At 42.0% G+C, this 20,409-nt stretch overlaps 1 protein-coding gene across 1 annotated transcript in view; it reads left to right on the forward strand.

The window, feature by feature from the left end:
* Window positions 1-316: 316 nt before the first annotated feature.
* The window catches only part of slc1a6 (solute carrier family 1 member 6), a 106,500-nt gene continuing 86,407 nt past the window's right edge, over window positions 317-20,409 (forward strand). The window contains exon 1 of the mRNA XM_078555833.1: window positions 317-707. The gene's annotated coding sequence lies outside the window, so the exon portion shown is untranslated. The remainder of the gene's footprint in view (window positions 708-20,409) is intronic.

The raw sequence follows: 20,409 nt of genomic DNA on the forward strand, positions 1-20,409 counted from the left end.
TAGTGCGTATATCCACTTTGTGTTCAGGTCTTGAACATTATAATGTGCCCATTTCAGTGTTAAAATTTATTTAAATGGAGGCTGAGTGACAAAGCTTTGAATGGAAGGAAATATGCACTTGTTTCATAAATAGAAGCTCACAGTAACATTTTGTCTGCTTCACACTGGCATTCTGTCTTCATTATCACCCACCCTTTGAGGTACCTCCAGCACTGAGAGCGAGAGGGGGATAATGAGCATTGTAGCAGCTGTTAATTCCAGTACTTTCTGATTGGCTGTTGATAAACATCTACTGCTAATGGCCTTCCCACTTCAATCACAGAAAGGCTTGGCTCTGTTTTCGGAGCTTACCATGAATATTGACTGTCCTCTGTGGAACCATTCTGGACTGTGTGACAGAGAGAGTGAGAGCAAAAGGAAAAGATAGAGACTCAACATTCCTGTACTATTTACTGCTGTTGCTTACTGAGCTGGAAGACTGCAAGGGTGATTTTGTAATGCAATTCTGTGCCAACAGAGGACAAAAGAAAAAAAAATTGAAACCAGTGCGAAGAGATTCCTGAACTAGCTTCATTTCCCTGTACGTCGTTAGCACACATACTGAAAACTTCAACAGCAAAGATCAACAAGTGAACACTCAGCTAATGCAACGGTTGTCTACTGTCCATTAGCAGAATAAAAGAGCCAACATCTGTGTCACAGCTCATGTAAGTAAGACTAAAGAATTAGTGAAATGTTCAGACTGCTGACTCTTATTCTGAATGGTAAAAAATTAACTAAACAGATGCTGGAAAAGGAACAAATTCCAACAACTTCAAGCCATTTGTTAATATTTGATGTAATGGTGAAACAATCATAGGAATTTATGTGGACTGTTTATGTTGCAGTATTTACTCTGTTGTGTTCAGTCCACAGTTCTTTAGTGCTACCTCTGTGTTTACTGGATGAATCTATTGTGACTCTATTACTGTATGATTCTACAGCACAGTACTGTGCTGACTCTATTACGATTAGTATCTAGGTCTCTGTACAATATTGACTGAATTATGTGCAGATCCGAAAGAGTTAGAGAAGTATAGTTCCAAAAATCTAAGAAACTTTGAGATGCAGATACCAAATCTATGAGAGGAGCCGGTCATCAAATCTAATAGAAACTGAGATGTGGGCCATAAAGTATCAAAGACACGGAAAACTACAGGTCACCAATTTAATAAAGGCTAAAAAAATTCATGTATCATATCCAATATGGACCGAGAGACACATAACCAATGCTAAGGGAGACGAAGACATGATGGTAATGAAATATAACAGAGAAATGAAACATTGAGATGCGCAGAATGACGGAGACTGAGAAATGTGGATCATCAAATCTAATGCAGATAGCAAGTCAGAGATCAATTGTAAAAAATTGAGAGATGCATGTTCAGAAATAAGAGACTGAGACACAAGTTGTCAAGTCTAACATAGACTGAGGGCCCAGATACCCAAATCTAAGAGAGTCGCGAGATGTAAATCAAGTCTCAAACATTGAGGTCAACAAACCTTATGGAAGCACAGAAGCAGAGGTCATGAAATATAAAGAGACCAAGAGGTGCAGATTGCATATCTAAGAGTAATTGGGAAATGCAAACTATATAAATCCAACAAACAAATATCCACTTGTCAAATCTAAGGGACTTTTTATGTGCTGAAGTCATTGAATCTAATGTGGATTGAGCAGTGCAGATCACCAAATCAAAAAGAGAGACTTAGAGAGGCATGGGGTTAAATCTGAGGCTGTAAGGTTTAGATACACAAATCTAACGCTTCCAAGGTTCAGATTATCAAATCCAAGATAGATTGAAGTATGCAAGCCAGCAATATTTCAAAAACTGAAAGACAAAGATCACCAAATCTAAGAGAAATGAAAGGTTTAGGTTATCAACGCTAAGCAAGACTAAGAGACAAAGGTCACCAAATATAAGACATACTGAAGGGTGCAGGTCAGCAACTATGATAGAGATACTTTATTTGGATTTTTCTACTGAGAATTCACCAATCTTAAACCAATTACTATTTGGGTTGCAATTCAGATATTGTATACATTTTGGACACCCTATTTTAGGAGAAATGTCAAGGTCATGGAGAGATTTACAATGATGGCATAAAGGATACAAGGCTTTACTCATGAGAAGAGATTAGAGAAATTAGGACTCTTTACAGGAGAATAGAGATCCCATGGTTTAAAGGGTTAAAATATAAGGCCAGGTTGCATAAAGTTGGCTCTTATTCCCTTGAACTGGAAGGTTCAGAGGTGATCTAACCGAAGTATTTAACATTATTAAGAGATTCAATCAGGTAAATATAGTGAAACAATTTCCTGTTTTGGAGTTTAGGGATCCAGAACCAGAAATAGAGGACATAATAAAATTAGAGTTAGGTCATTTAGGAGTGAAATCAGGAAGCATTTTTCCGCACAAATGTTAGTGGCAATCTGGAACTGACTCCCCAAAAAGGCTTTGTATGCTGGGTCAATTGAAACTTGCACGACCATGGTTGCTAACAGGCAGTGAGTACAACTGGGCAGCTGGCATCTTGGTGATTGAGGGACCAGCAGTCTAGTTCCCTAACAAATGAAATTTAAAAGTAAAAAAAGAAACAGAGGAGTTATGGAGAAAGAACAAGGGCAAATCAGAGTCAGATTAGTTATAGAAAGAGAAACAAAGTGAAAGAAAAATTGGATTACAAAATTGGGAGAAAAACAGGCAGAAAGGAAAAATAAGAAAAAGAATTAAAACATTTGAAGTTTTGAAAACTTCTTACCAGCTGCAGGAGTGAGACTACAGTTTGAATGGTTTCCTTTCTGAACCCCTGAGGTTGAGTAGCATTATAGGAACATAAATCTCATTCTTAAAAGGGTCCTTAATGTCACTAAACACCAGCCCTAACTTTCTGCGCTGAGTTTAATTTGTTTCAACAGTGCAAATGGGGCCATTTCTTGAAACTAATGGGGAGGTTGTTGTCGAGCTCCAGTTTCACGAGGCAACTGAGTGGCCCAAATCATCCAGCAATTTATGGTGATTTGCAACTCATGACACATCTCTTCCTTGCCACAAAGTGCTGAGTTTTTTGCGCACTTATGCATTTAACCCACTGTTATTTCCTCATCAAATTTTGGATCATCATTTACGTTTACAGTGGTAATTCCTGAATAGGTGACATTTTACTTGTCACATTTTAAGACTCTACATTGAAGCATTAACTACCATCCTCCTAGATGACTGAGCATACCAAAGGTAATATCATTTGTTACAGATATTAAAGAAAATAAAGCAATTATTATTATTTGTTAGAGGCATCAGATGGCCTGAAAGACCAGAATTTAAATTCTTGAGGGGCTTGAATCACACAGGCATTAACTAAAAATACAACAGAGGAAACCTGTTCTCATTTGCAGAGTTGGTGTATGATTGCTACTTAGTGTGTTGAACAGCCCAGAGTTATAGGCTGTTCTGGATTCAATCTTCAAAAATACCCTTGGTCTGGTTCCAAAGATAAAAGTAAAGAAGCATTCGGGATCTGGTGATCATGTTATTATTAGAACTGGTATACTCCTATGAATGTACAAAAATTTAAAAATGACACAAAAATTATAGAATCATAGAAAATTAGAACACAGAAGGGACCATTTGGCCCATGTGCTAGCTCTCTTTCACTGCACGTCCCCAACTTTAAAATGCATATTTGAAAGGAATGTAAAATGCGTTCAAAAGGTTCAAACATAATAATGATAAATCTACTGTAGAAAAATGGGAAATACTTAAGGAACTGTGGATGACCTACAATAAAAATTCAGCTTGGCTTAATCAAAATGGATTAAAGAACAATGTGGTTAATTATGGATGGGAAGAATGGTAGGGTATGTTTTCCACTTGCTCAGGCTAATGGCGAATGAGTGTAAAGGCACCAGGTAAACCAAAAATGTATAAAATGTATGAACCAAAAATGTATAAAACTAGGAATATCATATTGGTTTATATGGTTTTGTTTTTTGCAAAAATATATTTTATTCATAACATTTCGAAAAGAACATGACAAAATATTTCAAGATGGCCATCACAGTGCAATGATATTCAAATTTTCTACATAGATATGTTGCACTCTGAGGTGCTTCAATACAATGATGATAGATGTAATATTTAATGTACACATTCAACGTGATTCATACAGCTCGAGGGGTTCTATACAATTTTAGCTCAGTGCACTATGGTTGAAAGGCCTTAGATAGCGACCCTTACCCCATTGTGCCTCTGCAGCAGCTGCTCTGATCCATACTTCTTTTTTGCAAAAATATACTTTGTTCAAAAGAAATCTAAAACATTATAAAATACAATTCAAATTGCCAGAACAGAAAATGAAATAAACAATTAACTTTTTCCACAGAGTATGTTGCACTTTGAGCTGCCTCAAAATAATTGTATTAACTATATAAATTTAAGAACAAGCTTACATCACGAGAGGTCCTACACCGTTACCTGCCCTTTGGTGTACTATGGCTGAAAGGCCTTACGCACTGGTCTATCCCCATTGCGCCTTTGCGGTGGGTGCAGCAAGCTTGAGTGCCTCCCTCATCACCTAATCCTGGACCTTGGGATATGCCAGTCTGCAACCCTCGGTCGGGGACAACTCTTTGCACTGGAAGAAAGCAAGTTTCGGGCAGACCGAAGAGTGTCTTTCACTGAGTCGATAATCCTCCAGCTGCAGTTGATGTTTGTCTCGGTGTGTCCCCCTGAGAACAGCCTGTCAAGAACAGAGTCCTGTGTCACAGAAATGCTCGGAATGAATCTTGACAAAAACCACTGCATTTCTCTCCAGACCTTCTTTACAAAGGCACATTCCATGAGGAGGTGAACAACAGTCTCTTCCCCACCACAGCCACCTCAAGGGCAACGTGCAGAGGTGGTGAGACTCCTGGCATGCAGGAAGGATCTGATGGGGAGGGCCTTTCTCACCGCCAGCCAAGTTACATCTTGGTGCCTGTTAGAAAGTTCTGGCAATGAGGCATTCTGCCAAATGACTTTGACAGTCTGCTTGGAGAACCATCTGACAGGATCCACCATCTCCTTTTCCCTCAGGGCCTCTAGGACGTTACATGCAGACCACTGCCTACTGGGTTTGTGGTCAAAGTTGTTTATCTGCATAAATGTTTCCACGAGGGACAGGTGGTATGGCACGCTCCAACTACTTGGAGCATTCTGCGGCAGTGTGGCCAGACCCATCCTTCACAACACTGGGGACAGGTAGAACCTCAGCACATAGTGACACTTGGTGTTTGCGTACTGAGAGTCTACGCACAGCTTGATGCAGCCACACACAAAAGTGGCCATCAGGATGAGGGTGATGTTGGGCTCGATTTTTCTGCCTTTATCTAGAGGCTTGTACATTGTGTCTCTGCAAACACAATCCAATTTCGACCTCCAGATAAAGCGAAAGATGGCTCAAGTGATCGGCACCGCACTTGAGTGAGGAATGGGCCAGACCTGCGCCACGTACAGCAACACCAAGAGTGCCTCACACCTGATGACCAGGCTCTTACCTGCAATGGAGAGGAAACGTCGCTCCCACATGCCCAGTATTCTTTTCACCACAGCCACTTTCTCCTACCAGTTTTGAATGCATGCCCTGGTCCCTCCAGACCGTATCTCCAGCACCTTCAGGCCGTCTGACCTGACAGTGAAGGGAACAAAGAATTAGTCAGCCCAGTTCCCAAAGAACATGGCCTCATTCTTGCCATGATTTACCTTGGCTCCTGAGGCCAGATCCAAGCAGAAGACGGTGACATCAAAGGGAAGCTTTGACCTGAGTGCCTCCATTGACAAGGATTGTCACTCCTCTTATGCATGGATCTTTCCTGATGGACTCAGGAAACGGTTCTATGCGACACACAAACAGGACAGGGGAGAGAGGGCAGCCCTGCCTGACTCCAGATTTAATTGGAAAGCTTTCTGATTCCCGCCCATTGATTGAAACTGCACTGCTGATGTTAGTGTAGAGCAGTTGGATCCAGTTGCGGACTTCCTCTCCAAACCCCATTTTGGAGAGAACATCCACCATGAAGGTGTGCAATACCTTCTCCTGGTCCAGGCGATGACCCTGGACAGAATCTTATAGTCCACATTCAACAGTAAGATGGGTCGCCAATTTCTAATTTCCTCCCTTTCCCCCTTCCACTTGTAGATGAGGGTGATGATGCCTTTCCTCATGGATTCTGACATGCTGCCGGCCAGAAGCATACTCTCATACACTTCGAGCAGGTCTGGGCTGATCCAGTCCCACAGAGCCAAATACAACTCAGCCGGTAGGCCATCACTTCCGGGAGTTTTACTCTTCTCGAAGGATTCAAGGGCCTTAGTCAGTTCGTCAGAAGTTAGCAGTTTGTGCAGACTGTCCCGTGTACTGTCGTCTAAGACCTCCTTGATAGAGGACAGGAAGGACTGGGAGGCTGTGCTGTCTGTGGGCTTCATATCGTACAATCCAGCGTAAAAGGATTCGCTGATCCTCAAAATGTCGGGCCGCGATGACTTTACTGAGCTGTCTTCTTCCTTCAGGCTGCTGATCACAGAGCTCCCTCTGGGTCCCTTTTGGAAGAAGAAACATGAGCACGTCTCATCCTGCTCCACGGATGGACTCTGGACCAGAAGATGATCTTGGAAGCCTCCGAGGCAAAGAGCAAGGCTTGCTGGCTCTTCACCTCTTGGAGTTCCTCCTTGACACCATGGGCAGTAATATGTTGCTTGATTTGCCCTTTAAACTTGCAATCTCCAAAGACAACTTTCTGTGTTTCAAGAATGAGATGCTGATAACAGAAAGGAGAAGACTTAAACTAGGGGACACCACCAAAATGTCAAGCTCATGACTCCCTTTCAAGAGGTTACACTGGATACTATGAATTCTGAACAAAGAATGAGTGAAACTGGTGGTCAATGCCAAGCTAAGGTCTAGCACTTTACAATTCTGTGTCTCCTCCACTCACTTACTCATGCATAATTTATACAAGCAAGTGCAAATTTGTCACACTGTAGATTGCAACATAAATACCGTTTGATGGGGTCTTTTCCAGCCAGTATAGTTTCTGTTTTTGTACCCCTGAAAGATTAATCTGCCAACAGAACAACCCAGCAGGTCACAGAGCCTTGTGTCATTCACGTCAACTGTCGCACGCACTAGCATAGCGACATCTATCCCAGAGGATCAGTCAGTCAGCTGGAGGAGATAGCATCAGGAGAGTTAGAGAATATGCATGAGGGGGAACAGGTAGTGCCAATAATGAAAAAACAAAAAGAACCTACTGGTTAGAGGACGAGCTTGATTCTTTTCCCAGCTGTTGTAACTAGGACTTTGAACCTCTCAGATTATGCTTTATAAAAGGAGGCTTCTGCTTTAACAAGATCTTCAAATAAACATAGAAAATTGACAGGCATGAAAAGAACCAGCTGTTTTATCAAGACTGCTCCACACTCGTGATAGCTACAGCATCATGACTGGACACTTCCCATCTATCACCCCATGATCCCGCCGAAGTAATTTCCCAGGAGAGGCAAACAAAAACCCTAGGCCAATTAGGGAAAAAATACTCTAGAAAATTCCTCTTCAACAGCCTCAAGCCATCCAAACAGGTCCCTTGTTTGTCCACAATATGTAGTTTGTGACAAGGCATTTGAAATAATCAACTAATTGCATATATGTCTGGGGCTGCAATCTTCCATGACACAGGTGGCAACTCCAGTTGGAGTGGCATTTGTTATATTCAAGAAAGCCAGTTGGTGAAGGATCCAATCTTTACTCAGTCTAACATTTATTTACAGAATGAAGCATTACAAGTATACATCTCCTAACCCAACTATACCCCAGTTTTATTGTCTTTTTATGTCTTCTCAAGTGAAACCCCAATTCATGCCCATCAACTGCATATAACTATTGATATACAATTCATTACATGCACCCTAAGTACAGTTGTAGTGTCTCTCATGAATGCTCAGGCTTTCATGTTCAGTTCGGGGGTTAGATTGAAAGAAACATAACAGAATGATTCAAAATCTCATTGCTGCTCAGAAACTTACCACAGATCAATTCCCAACAGCAAGGGTGTGCTCAGAGTAGCCACAATGAAGCTGCTGTGTCTCAAAACAACATCATAACCACTCTATTTGGTGTTCACCCCATGCATGTGCCAAAAAGCTGGTCTACAGTCACAGCAGATGTGGCTGAATCAGTTTCAGATCCATCTCAGGAACCAGCATACAGAGATACAGTCACCTGAATTCAAAGTGACCTCCACTGAAGGATACTTCATGAACACCAGGCACTGGTGCAGGTCAACATAAAATATTCCATTGTACTATTTGAAGAAGAGCAGGAGAGTTCTTCTAATGTCCTGGAGAACCGTTATCCCTCAACCAACATTACTGAAAGCAGATTATCTGGTAATTGCTACTTGTGAGACCTTGCCATGTGATAATTGGCTGCTTTGTTTGCCAACATTACAATAGTGATTGCACTTCCGTGGCTCACAAGTGCTTTGGGACATCCTTAGGATACAAAAGGCACTATATACATTCATATTCTTCATTATTAACGGTGGACAGCTTACTGAAAGCAACAGCACAGTGTATGGCAATAATAAGGAAAACTAACTGGATTTTAGGATGTATAGCTGAAGAGATAAAACACAAACACCAGGAGGCGACAGAGTCTCTGCAAGGCATTGGTACGTCTGCATCTGTAATATCTGGTATATCTCCAATCATTGTAACAGCAAGCGTATCCAAATATCGCAGGCTAGCAGAAAGTTAGCAATCAAACTGATCCTGAGTTGAAGGTATCTGACCTAGGAGAAAAAGATGAAGTTCCTGGGACAGTTTACTGTATAGAAGAGATGGCTCAGTGAAGATTTTTTTCATGTTTGTTATGGAAATGGATAAATTGAATATCGGTAAGATTGCCACAAGCTGGGAACTCGACTCAAGCTTAGAAGACATAAATTGTACAGACAGTTTAGATTTAATGCGTTGCACAGAAATGATGAATATGTGGAGTGCTCAGTACAAGGAAGCAGTGAAGACAGATCATGTGGAAATATTTATGGGAAAATGAAGTATTTGAGCGAGTGGATGACTGAAATGTTTTACAGGCCAGCTGTATGAATTGCTGATCCCGCAGATTCTTTTACAGTTTTGTATTTTTCTAAGCTTAAATTATCATAAAGAGTTTGATACAGAATTTGAGCCTACTGAGATTGTACTTTATACTATTACACTGAAATCAATTATGACCTATTCTGACATCCATAAGGAAAACAAATAGAGATCAAAATGTGAGCTATTTAAATGGTTCAGCATTTGCCTCTTTTTCAATCGCTATCGTTTTGGTTCAGAGGGTTTCTTGCAGATGCCACTCATAGGATCACAGAATGCTCAAGTTAGCCTGAATGGTAAAGGCTTGTATCATATAGGCATACATACACTGTCTGGTGAACCTGAAGCCAATGAATTGACTTTTCTTTTGAAGATGAGTTAAAAGGGAATTGAAGACTGTTCAAGGCTGATGAATGTTTTTGTTACAACCTACTTTCTTGTCACTTACATATGAATTCGCTGGGTGATACAAGAAGAAGATCTTAGTAAAAGTTGATCATCTATTCCTTTTATGTTGGCGGATATTGGCACTGTGCAGAACCTGGCACTCATGATATGTGCAGCATTCGGTGCTGTACCTGTAACAACGCTGTCTCAAAACAGTTCTTCATTGAAAAGAATCTAAAGAGCATCTGCTGTTTTCAACACAGATGAGTGCATCCCAAGGCGAAATGTTAAGTAAAATACAAATAGCTGACAAAGGGATAGAGACAGCTGAGGAGTGCAAGTATCTGGAAAATGGTACAAAGTTGTGAAAATTGACTTTCTATACAAGTATTTTGTCAGTAGTAACAACTCAGACTAGCAAATGCCAACTGCATGTATTCTGTTTGATCCAATGTTAACTGTACACAGACTATTTGCTATAAAGTGCATTCAGCCTGCCTATATTACAAATAAGTACACAAATAATGTGACATGAATTACATAATCTGATATAATGTAATTCATACACGGGTACAGTAAGATTTTTATGTTGCCAGGATGATTGCTGCCATAAGTATGTTGGTGCAAGCTATTTATCTGCCATTCGTAGTTGGTGCTCACCCTGTCACAATCTCTGGACTCAAGTTAATTATAATAATTGTGCTGGACTCCAAATTTCTATGCCTACCTGGAAGATTGTCTATAAAGGGGTGCAAAATGGCTGCTGCTGCAGAAATCCAGCACCTGCAGAAGTTTAAAGGGTCAAGCAACGTCCCAGAATAACAACTCATTGCAGCCTTCCCTGAAGAATCAGAAAGGAAATATACATGGATGGGAGTTGGATTGATTGATATGCCCAAATTGTTCATTTAAATTTTGTAAGGCATTCACCTCACCTAGCAATGCTAAACACCTGGTGTAAGCTGATGTGCCTAGCGACCAGTATTGCTGAGGCACTAGTGACAGAAAATGGAACATATGGCATTGCAGAGTAATTATCACCTCATTTAAATACACCCACCCAGGTACATCCGGTGTTCACTGGAACTGACTCTAGAAATTTTTTTGAAGTGAAAAAATGGCAGGAATCCAAGATAACAAATACACAAGTATTTCTGTTTGAGTGAGTACCTGTTTAAATTCTGCAGATAATGAGGGAAGGTACACGGACTGTATAGGACAATAGTAATATATATAAACTGTGTACAGCAGTTCCCAGAAGGACAAATTCTCAGGGATTTACTGATAATAATGCAAACAGAGGTACATAAACTAATAAGAATTGCACACAGACTGTGATATAACAGAAACGCTACTGAAATAAGCTGTGTGTCAAAAATAAACTGTGTGCAGCTTCTACCACAGCCTCAAAACAGGGCTGAACTTTCCTATGCCCACTGAGAAAGTGGTTGGACAGGATTACTGCCTACCCACGTGAACCTCCTAGAAATTTCATTTTCCTTGACGGGAGAGGAGCTTGTCAGCCTCTATTTGCACAGTGTAGGGTTTTAGTGGTCTTCCTGCCCCCTGACTGGTTTGCTGCCATGGAGAAGGAATATAATGCAGTGCGGCTGCAATGTTCAAAAGGATGCAACTACTTTAGGGGCTGAACTCACAGGAAATTGGGGAAGATGTAGAAGTGGCAGAGGAAGGAACAGCTCCCAGGGTATTTGCAGTGACACAAGCCCCACATTCTGAGAAGCTTCTGTTGATGTCTTATTGGTTGAGACGATGGTAATAATTCAAAAAAGGAAGCCATACTTTATGGAGGGAATGACTCAGGCAGTTAATACCACCTCCTATGTGTTGCCGTATAGTGCAGAAAAAGATTTTAAAACTTCATGAGGTTAACTAAAATTCCAAAAGACACAAGAATATCTTGAAATGCTGTTAAATGTATGATTCACCTTCATGTCCACCGTGCCCTCACTGTGTAATTAAGGGTATAAACATCAGTGAAGTATCACAATGCCCAGCTACTCTCAAACCACTGACTGTTGATGAGGAAAAGCTCTCAGTTACTTGGCCATCACATAGGAAAACAGTGGGAGATAAAGAGCTAGGAGATCAGCTACAAGGCACAGGTTGGTCAAAATAATGATTGTCTGCAGTTCATAGCACTATCCTGACCTTTAAGGAAAACGCAAGGTCTCTTTTCAATGTTTATAATCAATACAACTTCCATGATGAGTGTTTCCCACACTCAAATCTACTTTCTTTGATATATTCCAGATTATTCTCAGCAAGACTCTGAACCTCGGTCTAAAGAGCAGCCTGATACCTTCACCTCTGCTGTTGTAATGACTGCCTCACACACACACCATCATGGCACTTTGTGTACTTCAGCACTAACTCAGATACATCCAGTTAGGGGATGTTTTTAGTGAGTCCAAGAGGATATCACAGCACACCAGTGGGCGGAGGACCTTGTAGTGAAAGGAGGGGAGAAATCTGAATCTGACCAGAGGGTTAAGAAATGTTTGTCCTTGGCTTGGCTTAGATCTCAAGAGCCAGGTCAACAAACAGAAAATGATAACAGATGGTTAGAATGCAGATGGTTTCCATGAATGTGCTGCAAATGATAGATGAATTGCAAGAGTCCACTACCCAGATTTGCAACACAATGTAGGAAATTTACAAGCCCATGCATATGACTGTCCAGCATAGGTTTCTGACTGTAAAGCAAAGGGCCATTGCCTCTGAAAAGACAGTAACAACTTCTCCCACTGATCCCTCATGAGATACCCCAGCACCATAGCTCAGAAATTCCAAGATTACTCGATCTGTTTGTCATCAATTGAGAACCAAAATGAATGATTGGCCAGCACCAGTGATTGTCTGTTATGGTGACTGAAAATGCAACTGTCTTTCAAGATTGTGACACTGTGGTTTCTCTTGGCAGCTTTTCCCTTGATACCTGCATGAGGGAACATTGTGTCAGGGCCATGCCACTCTTGCAAGTAAAAATGAGGTTCAGCCAGAAGCGGGACCTTCAAGGACATCAGCTTCATTGAGAAAAGTATCACTTCAGTTCTCTAATGTTCCAGCAGAAAAGATTCACCTCACACCTCTCAACTTCCTGACAGTAGGCACTTATATAGGGTAGGAACTCAAATAAGCAAAGCTTTGTACAATGGGTACACATGGCAGAATAAAGGAAAAATAGCTCTGAAATTCTAAGTGAGCTAATAAAATGTCTGTCAAGGCATGTGACTGTCCATTTTTCTGTTGGAATAAGTTGATCTCTGTTCCTTATGATTATACTGTAATAGTAGGCCTTTTCCATGCAAGAGTCAATGACTTACTGTTTTGGGGAACAGTTTTGAGTATTGGGCAACTGAGGTCTGATTCAAGAGATCATGGTCTTCAATGTATGCTATGGACGATATTTATTGAAAGCAGTTGTTTATTTTCATTTCCTTCATTCCCATGTGGAAGGACTAACCCTTTTTGAATGGCCTATTTTTGCAGCATGCAGCCATGATCATTCTTGAGACACTTGCCAGCTGTAATGTAAGGATCCTCCAGACTTATGAGTTATGCAAGCTTAGTGATTGGCATCAGAACAGCTACCCATTAATAGAGTGAACCCCTTTCTGTTGATAAAATTGAGAAGGTTGTCATACTATATGAGTACCATCAAGGACAACTGCTCCAGGGAGAATCCAACTAGTTTAGAAAAGTTGACTTCTCACTTTCTTGGGTGGACAAGGTTCATAGAGAAGATAATAAATTGCCCATCTGAACAGAACATGTATGACCTTTCTATTTCAATTATAAACAGCAGATTGTTGACATGACTGGGATCACCTAGGGCTACATGGAAGGAAGGACCTGGAAGTCCAACCCTACATGTCTAAATCAGGATGGTGCATGATTTGGAGAAATAATTGGAGATGATGGTGTTCCCATGACACTGAAGCTCTTGACCTTCTTGTTTCTGTTATGCCTCTGTTAAGTGCCTTGAAATGTTTTCCTGTGTTAGAGGTGCTATAAAAATGCACATTTTTGTTGTATTTTCTCCCATGTCTGCTGCACCAGAAGTGAAAGATCTCCCATTCCGTAACATCTGGCTCTCCTAACGCTCATTCCTTCTAGTATTAATTCTGTGTAACTGGTCAGCAAATTCTACTTTCCTCTGTTTATAAGGTCCATTGTTGAGGCAAATTGTTGAGTGAAGTAGTTGCCCTGGGTCCTCTGTGCTATGGCAGAGATTTAAATTGCTTATTAATGCCGTGAAAGTGCTAAACATACTATTGGTTATGCTGTTCTGGATGGCCCTCTGTGTGGACATATTCCGACAGCTACAGAACACAGTAAAACAGGAAAGAGGGTGTGGTTAATGTACATGGTTAATTTTATCTTCTTAATCCTAATCAATACTGAGTTAATCCTTAAATTGTGCTGTAACAAGAATTTCTAGGATTATAATAGTTTTGTTGGTTTCTACATAAATTAGGGTAATTTCATTAAATTTAACTGCTGTATGTTTGGGATATCCCTGCCTATTTTATAAGATTATATGGTTTTATTTTTAGGCATCCAATTATGGACATTGAAAACTTTGCCCAAGGAGTAACAAAGTAATGATCAAGAGAGCGAATGTCCAAGGAGATTCCCCTTGTTCACCGTAACTCTGGTGGAAGGGCTGAGGGAAAAAGAGCTGCTGCTCCCAGTATTGGTTCTTTCTTGAATTGCTTGTTTAAGCAGCAGCAAGTTTCATCTCCTGTTGCAACAACTTCTGCTTCTCCCAAAGTCCTCCTCACAATGTTCTCATCTTTCTGAGCACACCTACAACTTAACCTTTTCCTCCCCATTTTCATCACAACAGTGTAATTCTGACTATACAGGCTGAATTTTCATGGCCTGCACACTAATGAAAATTCGGCGGAATTTTATAACAGGCCCACGTGCAGTGGGGAGGTTGGTAGTGGGTTGGGAACCTATTTGTTCTGTCAGTGGGCTTTGTCATGGCTCTTTAGCTCAGCCATGACATTAGTATCCTGCTTCCATGTTTACTGACCAATCACAGAGTGCAGTCTCTATTCAAAAGGATCACAGGAGCAGGGGTCAGAATAGATGCATTGTAAAGACTACTCAAAGCAAGAATATGACAGGAAAATGTGGGATGGCTTCCCTCCAGTTCTCTCACTCTTTACAGGAGATAATATTCAGGTGGTGAGGACCAAAGGGGAGGTGTTCTTTACTCTGGATGGGAGAAAGAGGCCAGACACCCAACTGGTAAACAGGCATGGCTGGAGGTTTCAGAGACTGTCATCAACAGGAGTGTGGTGCTCAGGACCTGGATTCAGTCCATCCAGCACTCATCCAGGCGAATAGGGAGTATTCCATCACACTCCTGACTTGTGCCTTGTAGATGGTGCACAGGTTTTCGGGAGTCAGGAGATGAGTTACTTGCCGCAGGATTCCCAGCCTCTGACCTGCTCTTGTAGCCACAGTATTTATATGGCTAGTCCAGTTCAGTTTCTGGTCAATGGTAACCCCCAGGATGTCGATAGTGCAGGATTCAATGATGGTAATGCCATTGAACGTCAAGGGACGATGATTAAATTTTCTTCTGTTGGAAATGGTCATTACCTTGCATTTGTGTGGCACGAATGTTACTTGCCACTTGTCAGCCCAAGCCTGGTCATTGTCCAGATCTTGCTGCATTTGGACACAGATTGCTTCAGCATCTGAGGTATCATGAATGGTGCTGAACGTTGTGCAATCAGCAGCGAACATCCCCACTGCTGACCTTATGATGGAAGGAAGGTCATTGATGAAGCAGCTGAAGATGGTTGGGCTGAGGACACTACACTGAGGAACTCCTGCAGTGACATTCTGGAGCTGAGATGACTGACCTCCAACAATCATAACCATCTTCCTTTGTGTTAGGTATGACTCCAACCAGTGGAGACTTTTCCCCCCTAATTCCCATGACTCCAATTTTGCTAAGGCTCTTTGATGCCATACTTGGTCAGATGCTGCCTTGATGTCAAGGATAGTCATTCTCACTTTACCTCAAGAGTTCAGCTCTTTTCTCCATGTTTGAACCAAGGCTATAATGAAGTCAGGAGCTGAGTGGCCCTGGCGGAACCCAAACTGGGCGTCAGTGAGCAGGTTATTGCTGAGCAAGTGCTGCTTGATAGCACAGTTGGTGACCCCTTCCATTGCTTTACTGATGATCGAGCGTAGAATGATGGGGCGGTAATTGGCCGAGTTGGATTTGTCCTGCTTTTTGTGTACAGGACATACCTGGGCAATTTTCCACATGGCCAGGTAGATGCCAGTGTTGTAGCTGTACTGGAACTGCTTGGCTAGGGGTCCAGCAAGTTCTGGAGCACAAGTCTTCAGCACTTTTGCCGGAATATTGTCAGGGCCCATAGCCTTTGCAGTGTCCAGTGCCTTCAGCCGTTTCTTGATATTATGTGGAGTGAATCAAATTGGATCGATACTGGAATCTGTGATGCTGGGGACCTCCAGGGGAGGCCGAGATGGAGCATCCACTCAGCACTTCTGGCTGAAGATTGTAGCAAATGCTTCAGCCTTATCTTTTGAGCTGATGTGCTGGGCTCCGCCATCACTGAGGATGGGTATATTTGTGGAGCCTCCTCCTCCAGTGAGTTGTTTAATTCTCCACCACCATTCACGACTGGATGTGCCAGGACTGCTGAGCTTAGATCTGATCCGTTGGGTGTGGGATCGCTTAGCTCTGTCTATCACCTGATGCTTATGCTGTTTGGCATGCAAGTGGTCCTGTATTATAGCTTCACCAGGTTGACACTTCCTTTTTAGGTATGCCTGGTGCTGCTTCTGGCTTACCCTCCTGCACTCTTCATTGAACAGGGCTGATCCTCTGGATTGATGGTAATGGTAGAGTGGGGGATATGCCGGGCCATGAGGTTATAGATTGTGTTCAACTACAATTCTGCTGCTGCTGCTAATGGCCCACAGCACCTCATGGATGCACAGTCTTGAGTTGCTAGATCTGATCGAAATCTATCCCATTTAGTGCCATACAACATGATGGAGAGTATCTTCACTGTGAAGGTCCACCAAGGCTCCTTAGACAGCACCTTCCAAACCCACGACCACTACTATCTAGAAGGACAAGGGCAGCAGATATATTGACACACCACTGCCTGGAAGTTCCCCTCCAAGTCACTCACCATCCTGACTTGGAAATACATCGCTGTTCCTGCACTGTCACTGGGTCAAAATCCTGGAACTCCCTTCCTAACAGCACTGTGTATGTACCTACACCACATGGACTGCAGTGGTTCAAGAAGGCAACTCACCACCACCTTCTCAAGGGCAACTAGAGATGGCAATAAATGCTGGCCTAGCCAGCGAAGCCCACATCCCCGTGAATGAATGAAAAAAACACATTCCACTTCTCACATGCATAACTCTTTACATCCGCTCATGGCAGGAGAAGAAAGCATACAACTGCAGGGAGAAGGAATGGACTTGTAGCCATAGCCACCCTGACCACGTTGGAGGAGGACACCTTGAAGATGAGAACATAAGAAATGGGGGAAAGAGTCAACCATATGGCTCTTTGAGCCTGCTCCGTCAGTCAATACGATCATGGCTGATTTTCTGCCTTGACTCCACTTTCCCATCCTCTGAAGAAGCGTCATACGGACTTGAAATGTTAATTCTGTCTTTCTCTCCACAGATGCTGTCAGACCTGCTGAGTTTTTCCAGCATTTTTTGTTTTTGTTTCAGATTTCCAGCATCCACAATATTTTGCCATTATTCACTTTCCCATCTGCTCCCCATATCCCTTGATTCCCCCCGATAGACCAAAGATCTGTCTACTTCAGTTTTAAATATACTCAAAGACACTCTGAAGCTCTTCTTGAAGCACAGCAGCATTGACATTAATGACTGGAAGGAACTTGCTACCAATTGTTCAAAATGGCGTTGTCCATCAAGCTCCATCATGCTTTGAGTCACATCTTAATGATGAGGTATAGCAGCAGCAGAGAAGGAAAGAAATAGAAACAAATCCTGCACTCCGGATCCCAATACCTCATGGTACATCCTGCCCCATGTGCTCGAAGACCTGTGGGTCGAGAATTGGCCTATTTAGTCACTTGAAGACCGATGGCAGAAACTTGCAACCCTGAGTGGACGTCATCCTTGAATCGAGGGACAGCCGCCGACGGTAATATTCAACAATGAAGTATCCAAATAGTCGTTTGGCAGCACAGAACTTGAGTTTTTCTGAAAAAAAGAGACATTTTTGTCAAAGCTTTTCATCTTGCACTCATCAGGACAATTTGCAAGAATACCAATTGTAAAGGGAACAGCAAATTTCTTCTCATACAGTATAAATTGTTGTTCCCTTGACATTTAGTATTCTTGGAAATGTCTTTTTTTTTCAGCAATGATGAAGTATCTGGGATAGAGAGTGCCAAAAATTTACAACCCTTGAGTGAAGAAATTTCCCCTCATCTCAGTGCTAAATGCCCCTTAGCTCAGACTATGCCTCTATGTTCTAGATCTCTGAGCCAGGGGAACAAACTCGGTCAAGCCCCATCAGAATCTTGTACATTTCAATGAGATCACCCTTCATTCTTCTAAACTCCAAAGAGTATAGGCATAATTTACTCAGCCTCTCAACATAGGAGAACCCTCTCATCTGAGGGACCAATCTAGGGAACCTTCGCTGTACTGCCTCCATTTCAAATATATGCTTCCTTAAATATGGAGACCAAAACTGTGCATGGTATTCCAGATGTGGTCTCACCAAAACCCTGTATAATTGTAACAAGACTTGCTTATTTTTGTACTCCAATCCCCTTGCAATAAAAACTATTTGTCTTCCTAATTGCTTGATGTAAATGCATGCTAACTTTCTTTGTTTCTTGTACGAGTACATCCAAGTCGCTCTAAATGCAACATTTAGAAGTTTCACATCTTTTGAAAATATTCTGCTTTCTATTTTTACTAATAAAATGAATAATCTCAAACTTCCCTACATTATACTCTATTTACTACCTTGGTGCCTCACTTGACCTATCTATATTTCTTTGTGTCCTCCTCACATTCCATCTTGCTTTGTATCATCAGTAAGCTTGTACATATTATTCTCAGCCTCTTTGTCTAAGACATTACTATAGATTGTAAACAGCTAAGGCCCCAGCACTGATCTTTGCAGCACTCCACTAGTTACAGCCTGCTAACTTGAAAATTCCACCTTTATCCCTACTCTCTGCTTCCTGTACATTAATCAATCCATTGCCTCCAACTCTAGGAGCCTTTCTCTTGCTTATTAACCATTTGTGTGGCAACTTATCAAATACCTTTTGGAAATTCAAGAATTTTTTTATTCTTTCATGGGATGTGAGCAATGCTGACAAGGCCAGCATTTGTTGCCCATTCCAAATTGTCCTTGAGAAAGTGGGGGTAAGCCAGGTTTTTTTTTGAACCGTTGCAGACCATGTGGTGTAGGTACACCCACAGCTCTGTTAGGAAGGGAGTTCCAAGATTTTGACCCAGCGATAGTGAAAGGGAATGGCAATTTAGTTCCAAGTCAGAACAGCGTGGCTCAGGAGCGAACTTGGTAGTGTACCCATGCAAGTTGCCCTAGATAGTAGAGGTCGCAGGTTTGGTAAGTGCTATCACAGGAGGTTTGGTGAGTTGCTGCAGTGCATCTTGTAGATGGTACACACTGCTGCCACTGTGCGTCAGTGGTTGGGGAATGAATGTTTAAGGTGGTGGATGGGGTGCCTATCAAGCGGGCTGCTTTGTGTTGGAAAGCGTTGAGCTTCCTGAGTTTTGTTGAAGCAGCATTCATTAAGGCAAGTGGAGAGTAATCCATCGCACTCCTGACTTGTGCCTTGTAGATGGTGGACAGGCTTTGAGGAGTCAGGAGGTGAGCTACTTGCCATAGAATTCCCAGCTTCTGACCTGCCCTTGTAAGCACTGCAGTTATATGACTGGTCCAGTTGAGTTTCAGGTCAATGATGTTGATGGTGGGAGATTCATTGATGGTAATGCCATTAAATGTCAAGGGGAGATGGTTAGATTCTCTCTTGTTGGGGATGGTCATTGCCTTGCATTCATGTGGCCCAAGGTCTGAACATTGTCCAGGTCTTGCTTGATAAGGCAGAGGTAGATAGATTCTTGTTAGGCAAGAGAATCAAAGGTTATCGGGGACAGATGGGAATGGAAATCGAAACACAAACAGATCAGCCATGATCTTATTGAATGGCAGAGCAGGCTCGAGGGACAAATGGCCTAAGTCTGCTCCTATTTTGTATGTTTGTCACTGAAGATGCTTGGGCCTAGGACACTACCCTGAGGAACTCCTGCAGCAATATCCTGTGGCTGAGATGATTGGCCTCCAACAACCATAATCATAATCCTTTACCTAGGAATGATTCAACCAGTGAGTGTTTTCCCCCTGATTCCCATTGACTTCTGTTTTGCTAGGACTCTTTGATGCCACACACGGTCAAATGTTGCCTTGATGTCAAGTGCAGTTATTCTTACCTCTACTTTTGAGTTCAGCTCTTTCATCCACGTTTGGGCCAAGACTGTAATGAGGTCATCCTAGTTACATCCTCAAAAAACTTTAATATATTTGTCAAATGTGATTTCCTTTTCAAAACCCTGTTGACTTTGTCTGATCACAAGATGATTTTCTTAGTGTATTGTTAAGACTTCCTTACTAAGAGATTTCAACATTTTCTTGATAACTGATGTCAGGCTAACCATCCTATGGTTCCCTCTTTTCTCTCTTCCTCATTTCTTGAATAGTAGTGTCACATCTGCTAACTTCCAATCCACTGGG

This window comes from Cetorhinus maximus, chromosome 13 (assembly GCF_964194155.1).
Source record: "Cetorhinus maximus chromosome 13, sCetMax3.hap1.1, whole genome shotgun sequence".
NCBI lineage: Eukaryota > Metazoa > Chordata > Chondrichthyes > Lamniformes > Cetorhinidae > Cetorhinus > Cetorhinus maximus.